This window comes from Arachis hypogaea, chromosome 10, assembly GCF_003086295.3.
Source record: "Arachis hypogaea cultivar Tifrunner chromosome 10, arahy.Tifrunner.gnm2.J5K5, whole genome shotgun sequence".
NCBI lineage: Eukaryota > Viridiplantae > Streptophyta > Magnoliopsida > Fabales > Fabaceae > Arachis > Arachis hypogaea.
In genome coordinates, this window is record NC_092045.1 from 49,447,622 (window position 1) to 49,456,164 (window position 8,543).

An 8,543-nucleotide genomic window follows, 5' to 3' on the forward strand; every position below is an offset into this window, starting at 1 on the left:
TACTGGCTTTCAGACCTTTATCATCTCCTAAAATACTCACTTTGTTATATCCCATGAGACCTTTATTTATTGATCCTTTTATTGTTATTTCAAGGGCTTATTTGTGTTTTTAGGCTAAGTGTTTTGTAAGGGGACAACTCTTTAGGATAAGCTTTCAGCCAACACTCCCGAACCAGTTGGTTCAAGGTGCTAGGTGTTGAAGCACCCCTAAGGACTTACTTGCTCAAGTCTCTCCCCCATACATACACACCACAGGCATATAGTTTTTTATTTTCTTTCCTTCAGACCTTGGTGTCCAGCACCTCTTTGGGTTACTAAATGCTCTGTGGTGAGGGTTACTCTTGATAGTGGATTTTCAGCTGATAATCCCGGGTTAGTTAACCCAAGTTACCCGGTGATGAAGCACCCCAAAGAGCTTATTCATCCAAGTAGATCCCTCACATAGGAGCACTACACACATGTCCTAGGGTAAACCATTGGTGCCTAGCCTTATTGCTTACTCTTTTTCTTTTGTTTTTCACTTCCATTGTTCTTTCCCTTTTCTCTTATTAGGATCTTGTTGTTATCTTAATCTCATGGGTATATCAAAAGTAAAGCATTCAGGATAGATAGATGTCATCCTAACCTTGTGGTTGAACCAACTTAGCTAACTTATGACTACCCCCAAAGATTCATGAATGCACTTCCACATTATGAGCCCTACTCTGCTCTTTTAAAACATAAAACATTCTCTTTTCATTTGATTTAAAAGACAAGCATACATATAAGTAAACGGAAGGTGCAGTGACATAAAGGCTAGCTGGTACTGACTTCTTAATTTGAAAACTTAGAATGCATAATTGAAAGTTGTTTAGCTACTATGGAGGCATGTTCTATTTCATACAAGATCCTCCTTATTTATGATATAAACTAAAAACCCAGAAAGAAGCTCCACCACCTTTTACTCATGTGGTTGCTCATGCTCTTTTCCTTGCTGGTCCTCCTTGTGTCCTCTTGCACTTCCTCGCAGTCGTGCCAATCTTGCTTGCTTCCAATCTGCAAGTGCCTTCCTCACTGATTTATGGCTCTCTTCCACCCTTTGTCTCTCTTCTCGTGCTAATTCATCCCTCACTTCTTCATACCTTGCAATTCCTGGGTGTAATATAGGCAGCTGTCCTACTAGGTACCCGAGCCTGACTTGAGTGTTTATGTGATCTCCTGTCTCGCTCATGTAAACACCTTCTGCAAATGCCCTTTGCTCGTCCAGTAGTTCTGTGTGTTCTATCTGCCTTCGATGCATCTCATGTATGTGTGCCCCTTGATGTGCTTGGATGTTAATTAGCCTCTTGATGGACTCTTGTTGCTCATTTTGCCTTTGCTCCATCCTGTTGAATGTTTCTCCCCATTGTTGCCCTTGATGTAACGACCCAACTTCCAGAACGTCATGATCGTACCGAAAGTAAGGTGTTACCAACCTGCTTTCCTTTATTAACTATTTACTATTGAGCCTTTAGTTCGATATCGCGATTTTGTTTTAGTAAAAATACCAGAAAATTTTGTTTTTATTTATCAAATCATATAGCAAGCATCACCAAGTAATAATAATCACATAATTCTTAATAATAATATCTGTCATACAAAAGATTTCAAATAAAACTCACATACAAATCCTATTCCTCTGTATAAAATAAAAACCAAAGTAACAAGGGCGAGGGAAATTCTATGAAAATAACTCAAGTCATAAACTTAACTCATAAATAAGATCTATAATCGCCTGCAGCTTCAAACGGAGTCTTCGAACCTGTGTCACTGAAAGGGTGGAAGATTTTGGGGTGAGAACAAACCACACGTTCTCAGTAGGAAATGGAAATGCCGTAAAAGTAATGAAATAGAATGCAAATAATTAATATACTCAAGGAAACTATATTTTTGTCAAACCTTTTTGAAAATACTATTATTGGTTTTACTTTAACTAACTATTTACCTCTTTCAAAACCCTAAGCTCAAAACAAATTCCAAAATATAAAACTGGTCACTTTAAACATTTTTCAACCACATAATTAATTTTCAATCACAACGTCAATTCTTAATCATCATCATACACTCACCAACTAATAGCACTAACAAAAGATTCAATTCAGCACACAAACAAGTCACAGCAAGGCAAACAGCACAATCACAGGGAAGTACAACGAGCAAACCCAATCAAATGCAAATGCACACACAAGGATGATGCATTTCTAGCCCTAGCGCAGGTAATGAGCTCATTTGTCGGTTACATACCCGCTCCCGACGTTATCCAGCAACCTCTGTCTGGATAAGACTTTCCTATTGGCTATACCCCTGTGTACAGGAAATAACCCCTCTGCCACCACAGGGTCCACTGCACGCAGGAAATAACACATCTGCCACTGCAGGGATGTACGCCGACACACCTTCTATATACAGGAAATAACCCCTCTGCTACTATAGAAATGGAACAGGTGGTCACGGTACTTCTGTAGCAGGAAATAACCCCTCTGCCTTACAAAATTAAAATATGGATCTGTACCGCAGGAAAGCATTCTCAGTAATCATACCATTATCTATCTGACTGCCTCACTGCAGCAGATGATCATTCAAGTATATCTGGAGTTGCCTTAATGCAACAAATGAATAAACACATCTCATGGGTTGCCTCAAGCAACAAATGACCTTTCAACAGGTGCTCTGCCTTTTATTCTCTTTTATAATCATAAATATGCAAGCGGGACAAAACCCACGTCTTTGCCCACAATCCAGTATACCAAATAATCTTTTCTTAAAAGAATCATTGAAGTTATTATCATTAGATAAGCCTTAAATATTGATTTTGGTTAAGTCCTTATTTTTATAAAAATTTGGACATAATCTCCTTTAAAAATAGGACTTAGCCACCCTTACGGGTCCCAACCAAACAATTTACCAAACTCTTTTCAACCTTTCCAATATCAATTCAATTCAGAAACAAGCAAATTCCAACATTGAATCAGCCATATAATGCTAAGGTTCATCTTTAATTTTATGAACTCATAACTATCACTCAAGCATTCTCAACACCCTACCTTCTTTTTTGTTTTTAATATAGCAAATGAACTCGGAATTGCGCAAACTTTATGTCCAGGCGTCCATCTTGAAATAAGCTTTCTAACAAACCAAAGATCGTAATTTTCTGGTTTCTCTAGCCTTAGGAATAAAGGAAAAACCGAGACTGCTCTGCAGTGCGTAAAACCAGAAAAACAGCAGCAGCATGTAATATTCAAAATTCAATATAAAATCCAAGTTAAATCCAATGACTTTGAAAATTAATACAGTTCAACTACACTCATCCAAGTGTCTTTTCCAATTAGTTTCAGGTCAATATCATTTTTGATGAAGAAGTTATATAACCTAGAAGCTGACTAATTTTCTGTAGAATTCTGTTTTAAAAGTTAATGAACTTATCTTCTTCCAAGTCCCATAACTTACTCATTAAAACATGGATAGCCCTGAAATTTAAGTCACATATGCTAAACATACTTAATTTTCACATCCAATTGGTTGCATCTCAATACCATTCCAGATTTAAAAATTATAAAACCTCGACTTCGAAAACAAAGCCTGACTTTTACTGCATAAAACATCTTTCTTTGAAAATCCAAAACTTTAAAACCACAACTCTAACAATTCTAGATTTTTATGAAATTAAAGTATTAGGACCAAAGTTTCATTTAAAATTGATTCCATTTCAAAATTCAAAATGCAGAATTTCCATTAAAGAAATCAAGTTGCTGCTGTGTTAAATGCTCAGCAGAAAAACCAGATTTGGCATCCATGATTCAAAAATTCACCATAAATCATAAACTTAGTGAAAAAGTCTCAAATTCAGCAGTCCAGTTTCCTATATTCCCAAGCTCAATCCAGACTTGGTCCCACACAATTCCGATAATCACAGAAATAGTTATAGCTTTTCAAAGTTTCTGGCTTCTTTTAAACATAATGCAGAAAATCAAGTTTTACATTTTAACTTTGAAAAATCATAACTAGTTCTATAATTAATTCAAACTTCTCAAAATTGAGTCTCAACATCAACTTTTATTATACTTTACTCAGCATTTACTCTATTACCATTTCGATTATCGTTGAATAACTGATTCACTTCCAAAGTCACTTTCAATTTCAAAAATCAGATTTTCAGCAACTAGTTCAACATTTTAAGATTCAATCTTCCAATTATAAGATTCAATCTTCCAATTATTCCTTAAGCCCAACTTCAATTAATCACTAACTAAACCCATTACAATAAACCAACTCAACAGCAATAGTTTCAATTTGACCCATCAAAATACCAAAATCACAATAATCTCTCATCAAACAATTTATAATTCAATCTCACAAAATCAACAAAATTCAACCAAAGTTCCAATCAAAAATCTCAATCATTTCCAATCATAATTTCAGCCACACAACTCAACTAATTCAGTATAATCACATAGAGTCAGAACTTTTCAACAATTCCATCCATATCAGAGAAAACAATATCAATTAGAACTTCAAACACTCACAACAAAGCCCAAAGACATTCACAGCCTTAACCTGAATTCAATAATCCAATTGAAACACTAAAACATCATTAAACTTACTCCAAATTTCACAACCTCAACCATCATCACAATAATCCCAAACCAAACACAAATCTAACTCAGTTCATCAATTATCATTACGACAACTTTTCAATAGTTAACCTAGCATATATCAATTTGATAAATTACACTAAACTAATCATTATTCACAACCACATTTATTTCCAATCACAGCTCAAAATATTCACAACAACTAACAAATTTCAAATGCATTTCAGGTCATTCATGTTAATTAAGAAATTCTTAACCATTGTTAACCATTTGCACTTATCCAATAACTTTCTAGGCATTCTAAATTAAAAACGTTAAATCCCCTACCTCAGTGTCGAAAATCGCGGAAATTATCACACATAGCAGCTCTGCTAGCAATTTCCAGCACTAGTTTCCATGGCAGCAAAAGCGACAAGGGAAAATGGCCTCCTTTCCTTTTCAGTTCATGACTCCAGTGGAAGCAGCAAGATTCCCAAAACAGGGCAGAATCAAAACGAGTAACAGAAACCTCCGAGCAGTTCCAGCGAGCTCCATCGGTGGTTCTCCAACGGCCAGAACGGCGGCAACAGCAACAGACAGCTCAGAACCTACGTAGCAGCATCAGAATCATCAAGGGCAGCTCCAACATTAGTTCCTAGTGACTCCAATGGCGGTATCCACGGCGGCAGAGACTCTGATAACAGCGAAGGACTTCTTTCACGGTGGCGGAGCCCGTCGCGGTGGTGGCTGTGGATCGGTGGCAACGACGGCGTGGAACACAGCTTCGTCTCTTCTCAGTGGTGACCCTGACTCTCGCGTTGCTCTTTCTACTGGCCCTCGATGGTGACGACAAACCTGATAGTGATGAGAGGCGCGGCAGAACGGGCGGAGCTGGACGGTGGTTAGGCGCGATAGCGGCGGTTCCAGGCCGGCAGTAGCGCGCGATGGAGGAGGCGGTGGTGAGGCAGCAGACGCGACGGTGGCTGGGCGGCGAGTTCGGTGGTGAGGCTGAGAGTGAGAGAGGTAAGTCTCTGTGTGTGTCATATGGTGAGGGTAACGGCGCTGAGGGTGAGTGTGTTAGCTGAAGAGGGTGAAGGAGGGGTGGGGTACGGCTGAGGCAAAGGGAAGCTAGGGTTAGGGTTCTCAATTTGGGAATTAGGGTTTCTGAGTTTGATTTGGGAATTTAGGAATTAGGGATTTTATAAAGTAATATAGATAGATATGAATAGATATTTTGATAAAATTGAAGGGTAGAGTAATTTTAGAATCAAATATACTCTATTAAAAATATTTAAAAATATTATTTATCAACATATTGCTAAGTTCAATCAATTATTTTTAATTTAAATTATAAAATAAACATATTAATCATGTAATTATAAAATATAGTTCAAACTCAATATTAACCATTCAAATTAAATGATATAATTTTTCATTATTTTTCTATCACTAAACTTTAATTTCAATTTATAAAATAACCAATTATAATAAAAATTGTACATAAATATTAATTGACGTAAACTTAAAGTATTTATAAATATCAATCTAATCATTTAAAAAAAATAATTTCTAAAAGTTCGAATTAATAACATAATTCATTCAAAATAGAACTTATTTAAATTAAATTATACAATGCTTTCTTATTTTTCAATTATCAAAATTATAACTTCAATTATACCAAATATCTAATAAAATTTATATAAAAATTCTAATTAATTTAAACTTCAATTATCATAAAACTCTATTTAATCACCTTTAGCAAAATAATTTTCTTAAAATAAATCACAAATAACTAATTATTTAATTTTAAAAAACTAGGGTTGTTACACTTGACTTTGTTGTTGTTCCATCATTTGCCTTTGCCACTCACCTTGTTGAGTTATCCATCTTGATAATGCTTCCTCTTGCTGCCGTATCATCTGTAGTTGCAGCTCTTTCTGTGCTCCTTGGCCTTCCAAATACTGTCTAGATAAGCCATCTATGGTTTCCTGTAGTTGGTGCATGTCCAAGGTCTGTGGAGTTTGCCCTTCTAGGGCTTGTCCTTCCACTACTTGAGGCCCTGTACTCTTTCTTTGCTTCTTTTGAGGTATGGGGGATGCTGCAGCATTCATCCTTCGAACTGTTATTGGAATGCCCTCCTTTATCCATACAGGATCCTCATCCTCAAACTCCACCCCAGCTTTCTTGCATAGTCGGTAAATAGTGCTGGGGTAACCTAACGTCCCTCTTGCGTCACTTTTCTCTGCCATCTTTCTAATGCCTTGAGCTATGATTTAATGAACCTTGATTTCTCCTCCCTTGAGTATGCAATGCACCATTGTTGCCCTTTCCAAATTCACCTCCGAGTTGTTTGCAGCTAGGAGGATAGACCTCCTCACTAGCTCAAACCACCCTTTGGCTTCAGGAGTGAGATCTGTTCTCTTGATGAATTTTGGCTTATTTCCCGCGCCCCTTTCCCAGTCAGCTCCGGGTACACAAAGGTCTCGCAGGATCTGGTCATAATTGGGGTTGTTGTCCATCCTTGAGTGATAACTTTCTTCTTCAAATGGTATAGACCGTAGCTTCAATGCCCTCATTACACTCATGGGACCAAAATCCACCATCTTTCCTCTCACAAAGCTTATATATGACTCATCTTTCTTATCATACCGGACTGCATTTGCATAAAATTCTCTTATGAGGTTTGCATTCACCTTAGTGACCGGGTCAGTGAGGAGCTCCCATCTTCTCCTTTCTACCTTCTCCGAGATTTCCGGGCACTCACTCTTCCTAACTTGAAATCCCAACTCATAAATGATTTCCTTACCAACCATCCACCCGTATTCCAATGCATGATGCAAGCTTCTAAACCTCTTCTCATCATACGGGTGTTCCTCCATGGGTTCCTTTCCCTTCCTTCTCTTGGCACTTGAGGATGCCATGAATGATAGTTCTTATGTGAAGGTGGTAAGGTTGTGGAGACTTTTGGTTATTTAGGGTTTTATGGCAATGAAGAGAGTGAGGGGGAGGGAACATTTGTAATGAGGTAAGAAGTGCTGAGTTTCTAAATGGATATCTATGAAGAGTGTGTGATGAAAGTTAAGAATGGGTACGGATCAAGGGCTACTTATACAGGGAGGTTGTAAGTGAATGGATGGTGTGGATTGATGAACTTGTTGCTCGATGGACGGTTGGGGTTATGCATGCTAAAGGACAAGGATCACCACTTTATTGTTGTTATTGGTTCGGTCATCAAGGTTCCTCTTTCTTCCATGTTGCCTGGCAACATTTTCCAATGCATTCTTCCTTGAGTCACATGTGTGTATCTCTTCATAAAGTGCTGAACCTGTCCTATCAATCTCGTCAATGCTCCTTTCTTTTCCCTATAAAGATGAAATAAGAACAGTAAGAACTACCTTTATAAAAGACAAAATTGCTTCAACCTTTACGGCTAGAATAATAAAAGAACTTGTTTATTCCTGAATTCCAACTAACTAACTAACTGTGTATATTCAGACGCACATTGGTGGCACCATAGGGTGACACCAAACTTAGTTTGGAGCACTGTGATGAAAAGTTGTGTTCAAAGCTTTAAGAATAATGCTTCGAACACCAAACTTGTTCTTCACTATATTCTGCATATAAAAATTTCACATGTGTTTGTCAATTTTTGGTTGGAACTCATGAATATTGATTTATTCACTACTTTTGAAAGCATGTAAAACATGGGTTGCCTCCCATGAAGCGCTTCTTTAGTGTCACTAGCTTGACGTTACCCCCTTATTATGGTGGTTGGTAATGCTTGAAGTCTTCTCCTCTGGCAGTGGACTTGTATCCGTTGGTTGTATCAATGATCTCTACATGCTCCAAGGAGAGAACTCTGTTGATGGTGAAGACCTTAGGTAACTGAGATGGTACGTAGGGAGATTAGGGGGATATCTGTGAAATAGGCTAATACTACTTTATCCCCTGGAG

The 8,543-nt window shown here is 37.6% G+C and overlaps 1 long non-coding RNA gene across 1 annotated transcript; it reads right to left on the minus strand.

Annotated features, from left to right (window-relative positions):
* Window positions 1-1,575: 1,575 nt before the first annotated feature.
* On the minus strand, window positions 1,576-5,791 carry LOC112715599 (uncharacterized). The gene is made up of 2 exons (XR_003159859.2): window positions 4,938-5,791; window positions 1,576-1,788 (listed from the first exon to the last, which is right to left on the minus strand). It is a non-coding gene; the product is annotated as an uncharacterized lncRNA (long non-coding RNA).
* Window positions 5,792-8,543: the final 2,752 nt, after the last annotated feature.